Source organism: Megascapheus bottae, chromosome 19 (assembly GCF_031878675.1).
Source record: "Megascapheus bottae isolate mThoBot1 chromosome 19, mThoBot2.hap1, whole genome shotgun sequence".
Classification (NCBI taxonomy): domain Eukaryota; kingdom Metazoa; phylum Chordata; class Mammalia; order Rodentia; family Geomyidae; genus Megascapheus; species Megascapheus bottae.
In genome coordinates this window covers 10,205,815-10,223,738 of record NC_143527.1, presented here as the reverse complement: position 1 = coordinate 10,223,738, position 17,924 = coordinate 10,205,815, and the positions used below count along the sequence as shown (strand labels likewise).

At 36.8% G+C, this 17,924-nt stretch overlaps 1 non-coding gene across 1 annotated transcript; it reads left to right on the top strand.

The window, feature by feature from the left end:
• Nucleotides 1-17,234: 17,234 nt before the first annotated feature.
• On the top strand, nt 17,235-17,337 carry LOC150049621 (U6 spliceosomal RNA). Its single transcript, XR_016538922.1, has one exon. It is a non-coding gene; the product is annotated as a U6 spliceosomal RNA (small nuclear RNA).
• The last annotated feature ends 587 nt before the right edge of the window (nt 17,338-17,924 follow it).

Sequence of the window (17,924 nt, the reverse complement as noted above, 5' to 3'; positions counted from 1 at the left end):
TGAGAGCTAGAGGTACAGGTACAAGGATTATAATGACCTCATATATACTTATTGGAGGTTGAGTATCTTCACCCAAGAACAGAATATGAAGTATGGGGAGAGCTGAACAAAGACAAGCTAAAAGCACAGAAAAATTAAAATAAACTTTGGAAGGAGAATATGAATAAAAACTCTAGGTATGAAAAGACAGAGAAATAATGTCAGAAAATTAAGACAGTTTTGAGGAAAATAATTAATTGATAATGGCATGATTGCCAATTGGACAAAATATGACCAAAATACTTTACAACTGATTAACATGGCAGATCATTTCAGTAGGGAGTTGAGGGTATAATTCCGGTAGGAAGTTGAGGGTAGACAATATGTTTTGTATGGTATTTAAGAAAAAGGGCTAACTCATATGTTAGGAGCTAAATGTTTGCACCCTCCATCCAGTTTATATGCACAGAAGTTTTGGTTCAGGAATAGTACCTTGATTAAGTGGCATAGAACCTGTTTCATCTATGCTTTAGGAGGAAATAACAAGAAAGCCACATCACAACATATAGTGACTGTCACCAGAATTAAAATGTGCAGTCTCCTCAGTCTCAGACTTTCCAGACTCTATTGCTGTGAACAATACATGTCTGTTGTTTGTCATCCAGTATTTTTACACAGGAACATGAACTAAGATACTACCAGAAGGATAAAATTCCTGGAACTGGGTAGGAAGTTGTCAAAGTGGAATGGGGAGAAAGGACTGGAAGCTCTGAGAGAGACTTGCGATGGAAGAGCCACCATTACTTCAAAGGATTAACTTCCCCAGGGGGGTAGAATAAAGAGAGAAAGACAAGTTTGAGCAAGTCAAAAAAGATCTGATTGGTGTAAAATTCCAAGCTCTGCTTCCCACATACTTTAGAAATGGAACAGAAGATGTGACTAAATTGAGATATAGGTAGGTGACTCTGAAAGTAGCTTTACATGTCTGAATTTATGTAGTAGCAGGGAATCAAGCACTGGAATGTGCTTATCCCTGAGATAATACACACATTTTCCAAGGAGAATAGCTTTTGAAATTATAGTTTAAATGACACTAATTGCTAGATGCTCAGCTTCTAAATGTGCCCCTTCTATAACCTATTTGCCTAAAACCACCTCTTCTCTTTTTACCACAGTCATTCTATTGTACAAAATGAGAAAGCAGTTTTTGGTGCATTGCTGCAGATGAACTAAAATACATTTGTAAGAATATATGTGGTAGAAAGAAATAGATAATTTGAATTATTGGTATTCCTGCTAGGAAAATGAATGCCTCTACTGAAAGATTAAAACATTTGTTTTATAAGTTGGTCATCCAATCTTCATGTGAGATAGTTCAGGTATGACTTTTGGAGTTGTCTACAAATAAGTAATTAACATTTATAAATTTTAGATCACTAGGTTAAATTTGACATACAACTAGGAGATACATAAAAAATCCAAATAATATGATATAATAATATCATTGCTGTCCGATAAGCCTAAGCATGTATACACAATTTTTGAACACTTATATCTATAAATATTTTTAGGTAAATAAGATTTATGATAATTTTGTTTTGCTCAATTAAGTATAATATTAATTTAGACATTCTAAAAATAACTAAAACATATTCTATTTCTTTATAGGTTAAATTTTGACTTAAATTCTACTTTTTTAAATACATTCATTCATACTTTAAGTATTTTGAGTGTTGATTTGATTACTTATAGCAATAGAATAAATAAACATAAAGAATACATCTTTTTAACAGGCAGAAGTTATAGTCACAGAAACCAAAAATAAATAATTCTTATCCTATAATAAAGAATTATAGTGAATCTGATTTTATACAAACGTTAATTATGCATAAAAGAGCAACACAAATCTCAGTATTACAGCAATAAGCCTCTATTTGTTCATCTGTCTATTTGTCGCAGCTGGAGGTTGGCTTGGTGATGCTGCTTCTCTTGGCGATCTTGCTCACACATCTGTGTTGGCTGGATGCTGCCTGAGCTAGGCTAGGTTGACTGGGGACACCGAGCTCTGCTTCTGGTGTCTTTGGTCTTTTAGGAGAGTATCTCTGGCAGATATGCAAGGCAGCAAGTGCAGTTACTCCAGAGCTTCACAAGTTCCTGTTCTCATAACATTTACTAACAGCAGACTGGCTAAACCAAGTCAAAAAGTAGTGCCAGAATCCAATGGGAAAGTAGTACAAAGCTACATGGCACAACATGGGGGAAGCACTGGAGCCATTCCTTCTGCCTATCCAACTAAGTGATCCCAGCTGCTCAGCAGGCTAAGAGCTAATATTCCAGGTGACAGACAGGGCAGAGACATCTGAAAAACTGTATCCTCAATTAATCACAAAAATGCAAGACTGGAGATGTGACTCCAGTGGTAGAATGTCAGTCTTGAGTATGAGTGAGGAGTAGTTCAAGTATCTGAGTTCAAGTTCCAGTACTAGTACAAAAGAAGAAGGAAGGAAGAAAGGAAGAAAGGAAGGAAGGAAGGAAGGAAGGAAGGAAGGAAGGAAGGAAGGAAGGAAGGAAGGAAGAAACAAGGGCAGGAAGGAGGGAGGGAGAGAAGGAAGGAAGGAAGTGGGGAAGGGGCAAGGAAGGGGAGGAAAGGAGGAGGGAGGGTGGGAGGGAAGACTTCCCAACACTGTCATATATAAGAATAAATCCTGTAGGGAAAAGTGAAGGACAATTATGAAGTCAGGAGGAAAAGGACTAAGATACAATTTATGACTTTTATAGATGAGCTTACTCAACGTTTTTAATATGGATGATAGTGGGTACCAAATACTTATGAATTTAGATTGCATTGGATGTATTTTTAAAAGTGATATAGCAGCTCTATTTTAAAATATCAATATTTTCAACTTGCTAAATTACATCCTTTGAAACTATTAAAACTTAGGATGGAGCTAAACTTTAAAAAAGTGAGTAGTGAATAACTCTCTAAAATTATTTTGTGGGGATATGTGAGCAAAGGAAGTGGGACTACATTGATTCTGAATTTCAAGAGTACAAGGAAAGTGTGAAATTTCTGAAAGACTGGAAAATTGGGAGAGAGGTCTGGGTCAGATTGAATTTCAGAATCTCACATGTGACAGTGATATCAAAAAACACAGCCCTACCACTTTTGTGGTAGAAATGTACATACCTTTTTTGGGGAATATCATTACACCAAAATTTTTTAGGCTTTAGGGAATAGCTAGAGAGTCACCAGGAATTTCTGAACTATATAATTCATTCATGGTTTCAGAATTAGAGATTGAAAGATAGGAACACTGTGATGTGTTCTCATGGGCTGGGGCCACAAGAAGGCTCAATATGAGGAAGACTTATTATAGAATCATTTCCTCTGACAATGATGAATTACAACAGTATCATTTGCCAAACCATGTATCAAAGTGTAGGCTGTAACTGTACAGGACGTACAGGACATAGGGAAACAAAAAGGACTAAAGACAATGGCAAAAAAAAAATCTGATGAAGATAACATTGGGCCGGGAGTTTGGCCTAGTGGTTAAAGTGCTTGCCTAGCATGCATGAAGACCAGGGTTCGATTCCTTGGTACCATATACATAGAAAAAAGCCAGAAGTGGTGCTGAGGCTCAAGTGGTAGAGCTCTAGCCTTGAGAAAGTCCAAGGACAGTGCTCAGGCACTGAGCTCAAGCCCAGGACTGGCAAAAAAAAAAAAAAAGACTGATACTTAGAAACCTTGGCAATTTTACTGGCTTCTCCTTGAACTCAGACCATGTCTTAGGATGGAAGAAGGAAAGGACATTCTTTGATGAAAGAGTTATAAAAAGGATGTATAAAAAGATGCTTGACTAAAAAGATTAGTTTTAGAGGACAAAAGCCATGCATGTGATGAGATATTTCTAAACAAGTCATTATCTTTTATAATCTAGATCATGGAATTTCTTTCATCTGCCCATTTTTGGATATCTAGTGCCTAACTTTGATGGAAAAACTAAATTACACAAGTATTAAGAGTTAGTCCTGCCTGGAGCAAGCAAATTAGCTAAATGATTTCTCAATTTTCCTTCCTAGTTATATGATTTAATGGGGTTGTGCAAAAAGACGGCTAAACACAGAATGTGCGGAAATGCTGTCCACATTGAGTTTCCCTTTCCAGATGTAGTTTTGAGCACTGATCGTAAGGGAAGTGTGACCTTTTCCTTTGAACAACTGAGACTCATTACATGTATTCATGAGGCATTTACCAAAGCCCATTAGAGCAGTTGCTTAGGTCTCTGCAGTCAGAATAACAGGATGGGAAACAGTTTGGAATACCTTTCTGGGACATACTTGAAGCAGAGACCCCAAGCATGGATGTTCCAAGATAAAAGAGGAGAGATATTGTTGCAGTCTGACCAAGAACAGAAATCATAACAGCTCTTTTAAAAAAAGAGGTTTTAAGATGCAGAATTAAGTAGACATAAAAAATTATTTGCAAGATTAAATGAAAAGATAACACAGTGACAAGAGCATCAAGACATGCTGCAGGTCGTCCCTATAAGAAGCAGAGACAAGGCCTTGAAGGAGGGTTTCGTGTGAGGTAAATTTCAAATAAGAGTAAATTGCCCCTTCTGTGAATTTGTACTGATGAGGTAAACATGTAAGAAAATGGTAGCATAGCAATAAAGGAAGCAGAAAATCAACAGAAAGAATAAAGTCATTTCCTTTTCCCAGTTTGTAGATCCATTTAGTGCTCCTAGGGGTGGAATATTGCAATGCAGAAAAGTGATGCGTAGAATCAGAGACCTCAGGAATGCCAGGCTCAGTAGGCATGGGTGGGTTTGAAGGAAAAAACAAACAAGCAAACAAACAAAACCAAAAGAAGCTAGGTGCAGGTGCCTCACATCTGGGATCCTAGCTACTCAGGAGTCTAAAATCTGAGGATGGCAGTTTGAAACGAGTCTGGGCAGGCAAGCCTGTAGGACACTCATCTCCAATCAACTACCCAAAGGAAAAGAAAACAGAAAAGGAAAAAGAAACACCCTGGACTGGAAGTAGAGCTGTGGCCCAAGTGGTAGAGCACTAGAATTTGAGCAAAAAAGCACAAGCCATGAGGTTAAACCTCAGGTCCCTCACAAAACTGAAGTTCATCCAAAAGGTAAATACAAAAATAAATTTGTCAAAATGGTAACTCCTTTACATTTACTTAAAGTTATCTTTGAAGACAATTTGCAGTTCTGACTTTAACAAAGTATAGCGACCTACCGCTGATCAAATGAGGTATATTTATATTTAATCACACAAAGGTGTAAAGCTATTTATTGTGTTCATCTCTTGTATTTATTTGAGTGCTCAGATTTATACTTGCAGAGGGGAGATGTGGAATACTGTTCAATGCTCCCATGCGCCTTGGCTTTCTGAATCTGTCCACATGAGGAGATACTCAATTGGATGGAATGGAAGTTTGAACTGAGATCCATTTTGGTTAGTCAGTCAAGGCCTAAAGAACTAAATTACCAATGAGTCTTTCAGAAGTAGATAAACTAGCCCAAAATCGTAATCTGAGAATAAGCCATCACTCTGGAAGAAATGTGCTCACTCCTTTTTGTAATGACCTGTTAGCTATCTGGGAAAAAAAGAAGAAGACATGTGCCCTTGGTTTAGTGCTGGCAATATTTTCTTTTCCCATCCATTCACCTCTATTATTTATACCACAAGCTGTAGACTAAATAAGATTATTCAAAAAGTACCTAAGAGTGAATAAAAAAGTATTCTCTAAGAAGATTCAAAGACATTTTTTCCAGCTAGAGATTTTGGTTATTGGTCAGGCAATTGCTTTGCTTTAACTAGATTCTGGGTTCTAATCCAAATCATGTTTTCTTCCAAGACAGAATTTATGACTTTTATAGAGGAGCTTACTCAATATTTTTAATATGGATGATAGTGGCACCAAATCCTTATGAATTTAAATTACATTGGATATATTTTTAAGTGACACAGCAGCTCTATTTTAAAATATCAATATTTTCAATTTGCTAAATTACATCTTTTGAAACTATTGTTTCAAAACTATTGTTCTAACAACATATCTAAGACACTTCTCCCTAAAAACTTAGACCTAAACTATGACAAAATGATCAGTAATTTTCAAAATGTTAGTAATTTTCACTATATGTTATTATCCCAACCAAAACCATTATAAAGAATTTTTGGTGGTACTATATGCATGATGGATATAAACAATCTCATATAAACTGGTTGTTGCCCTGATATAGGTCATTCCATTTCTATTTAGCCCCATATACTTGAGGTGCAGACACTAAGAAAGGCTTATTAAATAGTAGGTCATGTCAGCTGTTGTTCCCAGAACCACTGGCTTCACTCCGATCCAATTAAAAAAAATAGACTTAAAAACATGTTATCAAATGCCATTTTTAGGGTTCAAAAAAGAGTAAGATCATTTTCATTAACTATCAGCTTAGTGCATGAGAGCAAGGCACATAGTAAGAGGTTGATTAACAAAATGAAGTGGACATGGTCCCTGTAAGAGTACTTCACATGGTAAAATAGGAAACACCATGGTGGATAAATATGGCCTGAAATGAGGAAGCTGTGACATAGAGAGGCACACAATGCCTTGTAAGGCAAGACAATGGAGGGATTGCTGGACTAATGCCTACTAAAATATGTTGACAGTTATATCCATTGATGGCTTCCTTTTCCCCATATTTCAACATCATAAAACACCTCCTTAGCACCTTAAGAACAGTTCCTTCAATTTGAGAATACCTAATATGATTTCCAAAACACAGCAGACTTTTACAGGTAGACTAAATTTCACGCATAAATCCTGGAATGGGTCTGGGGGGAACTACTTACATTAGAGATGCCCTCTAACATCAAGTCTTGACCACAGCATTTAGTGGAGCCAATCACTCTACAGCTAGGTCAATGATTTGTAAAAGAATGATCAGTGCGAGTTTCTAAGGCCCTGACAAGATGTGACAACAACAGACTATGTAAAAAGGGAAAAAATAGAAAAAGAAAGGAAAAAGAAAAATAAGAAAAGAAGCTCAAAGAAAATAGGAAGTGACTTGTTCCAAGAATTAAAACAAGTAAAGTGGGCCCGGGAGTTTGGCCTAGCGGTTAAAGTGCTTGCCTAGCATGCACAAAGACCCGGGTTCGATTCCTCGGTATCCCACATACACAACCAAGCCGGAAGTGGCAGAGACGAGACACAACCAAGCCGGAAGTGGCAGAGATGAGACTGCAACAAGTGACAGAGAGCGAAAGCAAGCAAGCAAGCGGAGCCCAACCGAGTGGTGGCCGGAGCGAGCCGAGCCAGAGCCAGCGAGGCCGGAACGAGCGGGGCCGGAGCGAGCGGGGCCAGAAAGAGAAGGGGGCCAAAAAAATAAATAAATAAAATAAAACAAGGAAAGTACATTTGATCCCAGAGGATCTCAATGAATGTTATAGAGGAGATTCAACCCAAAACCACCAACACAGATCTCTGATCACGAAAAATCTCTGTGCCAGTCTCCAGAAAGTAGCCGTGAAATTATTGCTAACCTAAGGATATTCACAACACATGAGGCTAAAGCTTTGGCAATTGACTTCTTGATTTTCACTTTCAATGAGCTCTTAAATAATTTGTTTATCACTTGAGTCATTTGGTGATAAATGGGGTTCGTTCAGTGTGTCCTTTAATTAATTAGTTTGCTTTCCGTGCTATTTGCGGAAGCAGAAGTATTTCCATTAGCCCTTTGGGAATCCCTGTGTAGAGCGTATAGAAAGCCATGTTTCACAGGCCTGTGAGGTGCTGGCTCCTAGCAGTGCCAGTTGATAAGCAAAAGAAGTAGAACTTTCTAGAGAGCCAGGTTTTCCTCTAGTCCCAAAGGGAAAATGAATGCCCATTGAATTTTCAGTCTATGGAAGTATCTATAGTTTAACTGTGATTTCCATCTAAAGCCACATGTATTTTGTTAGCCTATGGTTTGGCCATTAGGTTGCTAATTAAGTTAACAAGTGCAGTGTGCAACTTAATTTGGCAACAAGCTATCTTACAGGCTGTTCAATGAAAGCAGCAGCCTTTCTGTAATGAGTGTGTTTTTTTTAAGTTTGGAATTAAGCTAAAAACCATAATGATGCCAATGATGGGAAGTCTTGATATGCATTTAAAATGTAGGAGATGAGAATATACCATTTTGCAGTTTGATATCCAGACCTCTCCTTTACAGGTTTATTATACAATGTAATTGAGATGGGAACAATTACCTGTGTACATTTTTAATTTATCATAATTCACATAAAATGGCTTTCTCTGCCCAACCTTTTTCCTTGTAATTGTCATTTTGTACCAATGCAAACTGACTCTTAACAATGAATTTCTTTTGCAGCTGGCTAGTTGTGGGTGTAATCCTTTTGCTTATCAACCCCTTCAACTGATTTGCTTCTTTCCCCATTTATCAGTGCTAGAGAATAAAATAAATGCATTCGTTGGTTGTTGTCTTTGATAAAAAAATATTACTGAGGAACTACTGCTGTGCTAATAGGCACTGTGCTAGGCGATTGGGAATCAGAGAAAATTTCATACACTGGACTCTTCAAAGAGGTTATAAAAGGATGAGTTTATTGTATTTAAAAAAGTAGCTTGGGAAGGAATGTTTGGAGATCAATACTTAAGTATACGATGTACAAGTAGTCCTAAACTTTTATAACCAAAGACAGAAAATTAAATAAGCAAACCATCTAATCTCTTGGTCTTCATTAGTTCTTCTCTAGAGTAAAAAGCATTTTCTTTTTAAATAAAGCTGTTTTCAGCAGATTTATTGTATAATCCAAATTCCCTCATTATCTACCTCAACTAGAATCTATTTCCTCCACATGAAATGTCTTTTTCTTTAGAGAATTCCCTGCCTCACCCATCCCAACCACCAATGTCTAAATACTAAAAGGCATTCAATCAAGAGAGTATGCCTGCTAGATAGTTAACTGTATTTCAACACCTGTTTCTGGTTTCTACACATCCTGTAGTTCCCCACTGGAAGAAAGCTTCATGATGGATGAGAAGGTCAGATGACCATGTTCTTTTTGGAACTTCTTATGAGCTTTTAGCGATTTCAAAATTAAAAACAAAATAAACATAGTACCAAAGCTTTACATTTGGCCTCAGAACTGAAATCAATTTCTTCTTCCTTTCTTCTCTCTACTTTACCATTCGGGCTATACTGTACTTAGTTTCAAACTCACCTACTTCTCTTGGTTTGAAGCTGTAGGAGTGAGCTGTATTGTATCTATCTCTGTATCCTTGGCAGACTTTAGAATAGTTGATTTGCTGACCTGGGCTCATTCAATTGAAATCAGAAAGTAAGGTTCAAAGCCCTGGTTAACACATGTCCTGGCATCTTTCTAATTAAGGAAGCTCTCCGTCCATCCTGGCTTCCCTTTAATGGCATTCAACATGATCTACACACAGAGCAGATGGGAGGGAGAGCATTCACATACGGCTTCCTCCAGATGCCTACCTAAAGAACATGACTGGCGGTGACATTCACCTGGTTACCAATGACCAAGAGTTAATTAACCAGAGACAGAAGAATACAGTGCACAAATAATGGGAAATTTACAAGTTATGATGCATGAATATTCAGACCCTGCAGTATCTTGTTTGGGATCTGGTTTGCAAACGGATCACTGAAAATAAAGAATACTTCTGTTGGTCCTGTAGATGCTTTATCTGGAGCTTTCTGAGCCTCAGAGCTTCCATCATAAAAGTAAAAATACACAAGGTAGAGATATGGACAAGGCAAAAGAAGTCTCAAAAGGACAGGAATACTCAACTATGACTTATAATTGTTGGTAGCAATTTATAGGGGCTTAAATCCATCATATGTTAAGTTAAAGATCACTATGCCAATACATATATTATTATGTTCTAAATATACATTATTGCAAATTACTAAAATCCGATTTTAGTAAAATCCACTAATATACCAGACATTTTAGTCAGTAGCTACCATTACTTGTGAACACAATTAAGCTACTAAAAGGAAACAAATACCATAGACTGAGCCCAGGGATAGCGCCTAGGCCCAGAGTTCAAGCCCCAAGATGGACCAAAAAAAAAAAAAGAAATATTATGGACAAAAAAATGAAAACAAAATAATAATTTCAAAAGTTTATACAGTATGATTTTGTGTATCTGCTTGTGTGTGTTTATGTGCAGGGACGAGGCCTTGTGTTCTCTTCTCAGCTTTTTCCAAGGCAGCTGATATTCTACCACATAAGGCATGCCTCCAATCTGGCATTTTGCTGTGTACTAAGAGATGAAGTCTTTAGGACTTTTTTTTTCACTTAGGCTGGCTTTGCACTGTGCTCCTCAGATTTCAGCCAACTGAGTTCCTGGGATTGCAGGCATGAGCCAGGCACACACAGCATATACTGTATGGTTTTAAAAGGCATTCATTCTTGGTTTTTTCTAAGGAATAATTGATAATGTCTTATAATAGTCTAGTAATAGAGAAATAGGATGTAAATTATAGTTCGTCATTTTCTAAAAGGCTTGATTTATATACAGTTTCGGACCTTATATTTACAAGGTCTTTGATTTGATTTGAATTAATTTTAATATGTAATGAAAGAACCCAACTTTAATGTTGCTATTAGTTCAATAAATTGTTTAGACTTTGTACATAGAGATTTTATTAATGTTTAAATTTTATTTCTAATGCTTTTGATTCAAAAGTTCTTAGTGATTTCTAATGATTTAATCATAGAATATTTTGTGTCTTCATAAAAAGCAAGTGATATGTAAATAGTATTTTAATTTCCTTCATTCACTTTTTGGCACTTTTATGCCTGTCATCAATATCATTTGTAAATTTTTCTCACGGAAACTATTCTGGTATGCCTGGTACCTGTTAACATATCATAATGTTCTACATTTTCTATCTGTATCTGCCTTCATCATGAAATTCTGTTAAGAAATTATCCCCTTTGCAAACTTTTAGGGTGAAGTTTTATTAATAAGTGCAATGAGCCCAGAGTTCTTTCTTTCTTTCTCTTTCCTTCCTTCCTTCGTTTCTTTCTTTCTTTTCTTTTTCATTCTTTCTTCCTACCTATCTTTTTTTCCTGTTTTGGGTTGACAGTGTTGCACCACATCTTTGAATGCTTTGAGGACCATAACCTTATTATTTTTGTTATGAAAAGGTGGAAGAAAAATAGACATGTATATGTGGATTTTAGTTTCTAGAATTGCACAGGAAGTCTATTACATTGGTTGCCATGGGGAAAAGAGATAAAGCAACAGTCATGGGAGGTGATGATAAGGGCGAAGGAGACCTTTATTTCCATTGTAATCTCAGGCGGTTTGGTTTTTGTCAGGTACACATTTCACATTAATTTTATAGAAAAATGTGGACAAATTAAGTCTTCTCATTAATATAAACCTAAAGTAAACGCGTCCCTTTGAGCTCATGGCTGGTGTGATGTTTCTGGACAGATTTTTACTGTATCACTCCTTGGTCAGCCTTCTACAGGAATATTTTTTGCTTTGTTGTCCAGCATCCACATGCTCAGAATAATAACAGTGTGTGTGCTTAGGGGTCCCCATCATCTTCTAGTTTCAACTTTTGATTCCAGGCCATCTAGAACATTCCATACATAAGGCCAAGTAGTGCCTGTGGTTGATCCAGTTTCAGGACTTCTCAATACTCATCTTATTTAATATTATTCTAATTCTTTCTTCTTTTTATTGTTATTGTAGAAGTGATATACAGCTGGGTTACAATTATACAGAGTCAGGTAGTGAGTACAATTCTTTTTGAGCTATGTCTCCCAGTTTTTCCCTCCCATCCCTACCCAGTTCATTTTCCATATAATATCTGGGGAGTATCACTGCTATATTTGTTTACCTTTTGTTCCACCTTTCCGGTTCCTCCTTTAAATTCCCAAAGACAAAAAAAACTAACAAATGAGATAAAAAGAAAAGAAAACAAAAACATGAGTGCAATTAGAAAGGAAGGCTTGAAATTTCTGGGTTGCTACAGGATGCACTCACAGTTACGTTCAGGAAAAGACAGGAGATATGCACAGAGTGGGACTCTGGTGACATTACGAAAGTCGCCAAAACAAACCATTCTGAAATTCTAAACCTTCCCTGTGACTATTCTATTACCTGAACGCAGCAAGTCTATTTTCTATATAAATCAGTGTGAATTGGGTTTTACCTTACCTGCTGTTCAGGCAGGGAACGAGCAGGCCAATGTTTTATGTCTGAAAGACAGAAAAGCAGACATGAAATAGAAATATTTATTACAAATTAACAGGAAATATTGCCTATTCCAGTTAACTGTATCAGTTTTAATCAGATGTACATTTAAACTCATGAGGTAACTTGTCTCTTGCCTGAAAGAGGTAGCCGAGCCAGATGGATATAATCTGAACACTTTCACTGTAAATGCCGAGAACTCATTTTGTGTTTGTGGAGCTCAGTTTCCTCAACTCTGCAATGGGCATGATCATGTTTCCCAGCAGGAGTTTTGCAAAGGCTTCATGAAATAAGTGTTTCCTAGAGAACAAATGCTCAATAACTTGCATAGCGCATTACGGTATTCTTGTTAGTAGAATTATTGTTTTCTCTGAAAACCATTAGGACTGAACTGGGCCAAATATCTATCCTAAAGTATGTTTCACTAGACTAGACCTATTTTTTTCCAGTGGCTGTATTTCTTCTTTGGTGTTTCTGTTCTCTTCCAGAATAGAGATCCTGAAGTTCTGCTTGAAATGTACTTTCCAGTACTTGGGGCTACTGGCTGTGTCCCCTGCCTCCTGCCTCTGTGTCCCAAGCTTTGGCTATCAGTGATGACTGACTCTGCTCTCTGCTTGCAAAACTGTCACTAGACTGTTCAGAGCTGACCCTGTTGGTGGTAAAGCAAGCTGGTTTCTGCTCCTAGGTCAGTATTGTCATTCTGTTGCCATGGGGTCACACTGTCTTAGATCAATACTGTTGTTCTATTGCCATGTGATCTGACTGTTAGACCTCAAGACTGTTGGACCCGTTTGGGTGATGCTGGGATCATGTTTTTGGGATCTCACTTTTGCCAACTCTCACATCTGCATCCAGTTCCTATGCCTGGATCCATGATCGGAAAGTCCTGGCCTGTCCCTTTGTTCCACCCCATGCAGATTATTCCTGTCCACAGTACTGGATGAAACACGTCATGCATTCCCTCTAAACTTCTACCCCAGTTTTCAATTCACTGAACTACCACTGTGTAATTTTAACATAAGACACTCTAGGAAATAGTTCTCTATTTGTATATTTCCATTATATATTATTGCCTTCTCCCCTAATATAGTATGTGTCTACAGAGTAGTGGGTATAAATGTGGCTCAATTTATTTTTCATGCAATAAATATGGATTTAATGTTTTATTATAAATTGCTCCCAGTATAAAAATTTACCTTTGATAATAGCATACTTTATTATTTTTGAAGTTGCCAAGTGATCTTTTTTATTTTATGTAGCTGATAACTATATTTTGCAATTGATGGAAATAATTTCAAACTAGGATATGCTTTCTACAAAGAAAATAAATAGTATTTTCATGTGAGTTCAGAAAATGAATGGGCCTCAAATAAAAGTGGAATAATATAAAATATCATGTTTCAATTTTATACTCTATCTGTCTATGCTACAACATTTGACTTGTAACCTTTTTACATTCACCATCTGCATACTGCCTACACACAGGAAATGTGAGATGAGTCTAGGTCGTTTGGCTCTATAATATTAAGTATGAACATAATAGTGAAATAGAATGAAGCTGGTCTGGAGCAGTGGACTAAAAGTCATATAATTTTTATCTCTCAGCCACCATTCATTTGTTATGTCCTTGAACAAACCATTTAACCTTTCTATGCCTTAGACTCTCCAGTGAAACAGGGAGATGCTGGCTCCCATCACACACACTTGGAGAGAAAAAAATTAAAACTGTGGGATATTTTCCATGGGAGAGCTTTGGACGGCAGTAATTTTCAAACAATTCTATGCCATCACTATATGTGCTTCTTTGTTAAACTCAAAGGAGGAAGACATGCATACATATAACTCTAACTGGAAAATTAGACTAATAAAATAATAACATTTATCAGACACTTTTTTTGTGGGTCATGGGGCTTGAACTCAGCCTGGGCGTTGACCCTGAGCTCTTCAGCTCAAGGCTACCACCCTACCCTTGAGCCAAGCCCCACTTCCCGCTTCCCATTTTCTTGAGGTCAATTGGAGATAAGAGTCTCAGGTTCTTTTGTGCCTGGGTTGGCTTTGAATCTTGATCCTATATCCCAGCCTCCTGAATAGCTAGGATTACAGGCATGAGCCACCACACCCAGCAAGCACTTATTACACTCAGGTGCTTCTCTCTAAGTGCCTTAGATACATAATCTTCTCACTAACTGTATGGGGCAGGCACTCTCTTTCGCACAATGATGTTAAAAATGTGGGTGGGTCAAGGTTATACATGGGAAATAAAGTGGAGGCACATTTAATTCTAGTGGTCTCACTTACAGTCTAGGAATTACCAAGAACATTTCATTTGCTCCCAACTCTATTACACTGGCTTCCAAGAGCAGAAAGAACTGTGCCCACCTAGGGCAGACAGTTGGATGGGCTCTGCTCTGTTCATCCCAATAGAAAAGATGGATAAGAGCACAGATTTGGATCAACAATGACAAGATGGGTATTTTTCCCCTACTCACAGTCTGATGCATGTTACATGGTACATTGGTACGTTCTGTGGACAGGCTAGAAACTCAATTAGTTCACGAGTGGCTATTGAGTGCTTACTATATTCCTGGTACTATTGTCACTGGAAATTCATCCGTGAAAAGAAAAGATCTATCCCTATATTCAAAACAACTACTGGATGGACTGGTGACATGGTCTGGTAACAGGTGAGTGAATTGGGAGAAGGTTGGATGGTATAAAGAGAGAACAAACACAAACAGGGAAAACAAGTCAATAACTACCATCATTTTAGATACTAAAATTTTCTATGACAAAGACAGAGAAGAATTTGCTCCTGAGTCTTATGAAGAAAAACAGAAGAAAGGTAAAGTAGCTATTTTTAAGAAAGCCAGCCTTTGCAGGTGGGAAACACACTGCTATTTAAGAGTCTCTCATCCTTCTCATTTTCTTGCCTGAGAGGCAAACAAATTAGCAGGATTAGCCTTCACATTTTCATCTACATAGTGGGAAAGAGGCAGACTTTTCTTTATCGTCAGGGTAATGTATAGAGGGGTTTCAGTTACATTCATGCATTACTTCTCGCACATTGATACCCCCTCTCATGTTTTTGTCCCCATTTCCCTCCCTCATCCTCCTAATCATCTTGTTTTCCTCACTTCTCTTTCCTATTTCAAATAATCAAATAAACATATATACAATATACCAGATAACAAAGTCAGATACAGTAACAATATGAGATTAACCATAAGGGCAAAAAATAAAACAGAGAAGAGAAGTAATATAGTACAATCACACATATCCTAGAGTTCCTTTTATCCCAGCAGAACAAGAAGCAGAGAAAAAAGAGAATTCGCCTAATTAATAAAATATAATAGTAAACATGACACAATAAATAGGAAAATAAGTTTGATCTCTTGAAAGCATCACAATGTAGTTATTTTCCTGTTTCAAAAATAATAACCAGTTTTGAGAAGAGACATAAATTACTCTACTAGATGATTACTGAACACCAAGTTTCCAAGGCATTTTGTTAGGCTTCAAAGATAAATGCAACAAACACTACTGGAACATATAGTGTACACAGAGTGGTTTATTCAGATTTGGCAGTTTCTAGCTTACAAGACAGATGGAAGAAAATTACACTTAGTAATGAGTAGAGAAAGTTAGAGAATGAAAAATATCTGGATCTATCTCATGTATAAGTGGAGAGAGCATAACAAATGTCACTGAAAGCTGAATAATAGGGGGCAGGGAGATAGTTAAATTAAGAGGAGAGGAAGAATTCTATCTGATTAAATTACAGTATAGATGCACATGCCATGCCATAGAGAAGCCACTTTGAGCAATTAATATATACCTAGAAAAAGAAAATTAATAGACATTTAAAAAAAAAAAGACAGTTCCTGTCATGGATAGGGGTACTAGTAGGAGGGGAAGGGGGAATACAGGACATGAATGAAAGTGAATATGGTTATATACATATATTTATACAAAATGAAATAATGATGTTTGTTGAGATTTGTTTTGGAAGAGGTGAGAGATAAGGGACTGTGACAAAGAGGATGAGTCTGAACAAAGAATATTGTGCAGTTATATGAACAAATCAAGGTAAAAATTCCTATACCACTAATTGAGGCTAGTAAAGAAAAGTAGGAAAATAGTGAAAAGTGACAAAGTGACTTCATGTCTCCCTGAGAAATTAATCACTGAGCTCTTAACAATAAATAATATCAGAATTATTTAAGGCAAAAGACGTTCTTTTAAAAAATTAACATTTCATGTGAATCCTAAAATGTCTATAGAAATTAATGGGGCGAATAGAAAATAATCTACAAACAAATATCACAAAATAAGCGAAAGTATGAGGCAAAATATGGATGACAAAACTAACACATGAGAAATACAGGCCAACTCCTGGAGGAGGGAAGAGATGGAATATAGAGTGAGGAGAAACTTTGAAGTGATTTAATAAACATGTTTCAGTCATGTTTTTTTTTAACATGACTGAAGATAGTGATTTAAAAAAAATAATTGGGTAAGCCAAGAGCTGTGGCTCTCAGTTCAAAGCCAGACCAGGCAGAAAAGTCCATGACACTCTTATCTCTAATCACCTACCAAAGGAATCAATAAAAGCTGTGGCTTTTAGAGCATTAGCTTATGGACAGTGTCCAGGACCTGAATTTAAGCCCCAGGACTGGATTACAACTAAAAAAAATAGTTGGACAAATAGGCAATAAATCTAAATTTAAAACATGTTCACATCCACCCACCAACCCTTCATAATCCAAGAATTCTCAATGTATGTGCAATGATGTTAATATTATGGAAAATTAATTCAGTCAAATGCCCATCAGAAGGATATAAAAGAGATACAATATACTATACTTACACAGTGAAAAATGGTGCAATCATCTAAAGAGAATAATAAGTGCCTGCATATATTACCCCATAAGGTTATAAAATACCACAGTTTATCATAGTTTTATTCTGCTTTTCTTAAGATAAACCAATATAGTAAATTCATTGGCAGAACATATGCTAGAATTTAAATGATACAGAGCAGATTAGCCTGGCTCCTGTGTATGGATGACATGCAAATTCAGGAGAAGTCCACATTTTTTCAAAGTTATCTTTTAAAATCAAAGAAGAAAGAAATATGTTCCAAGATAAGCAGAAACTAAAGCAGTTCAGGGCCATTAAACCATCATGACAGAAGATACTTAAAAGTGCTTAACCCCACTGAAGGAGTCACAAATGTAGGACCTGAAGAAACAATAACTTCCATAAGAGAAATAGATGAGTGCAAGAAAATCAGCAATGAATTAATGAAGCCCAACTCAACTGACCATTGAGCCCCAAAAATGAATAGGAAAATGACCTAAGCACTGAAATCATTTCAGGTATATTAATATAATAAAGAGATCACAAAAAATTGAATGAGACAAAGAAAAGAAAAATAACAGAATTACACCAATATGAAAACCTCTCTCTAATAACTCCAAATGTAAACAACATTAACACTCCAATTAAAAGGTTCAGGAGGGAAGGGAGGCTGTGGCTCAAGGGGTAGGGCAGTTGCCTTGAGCTGAAGAGCTCATGCCCAGGCCCAGAGTTCAAGCCCCATGACCCACAGGAAAAAAAATAAATAAAAGGTTCAGGATGGCTCATTCAAATAAAAAAATAAAATTCAACTACTTGCTATCTAAAA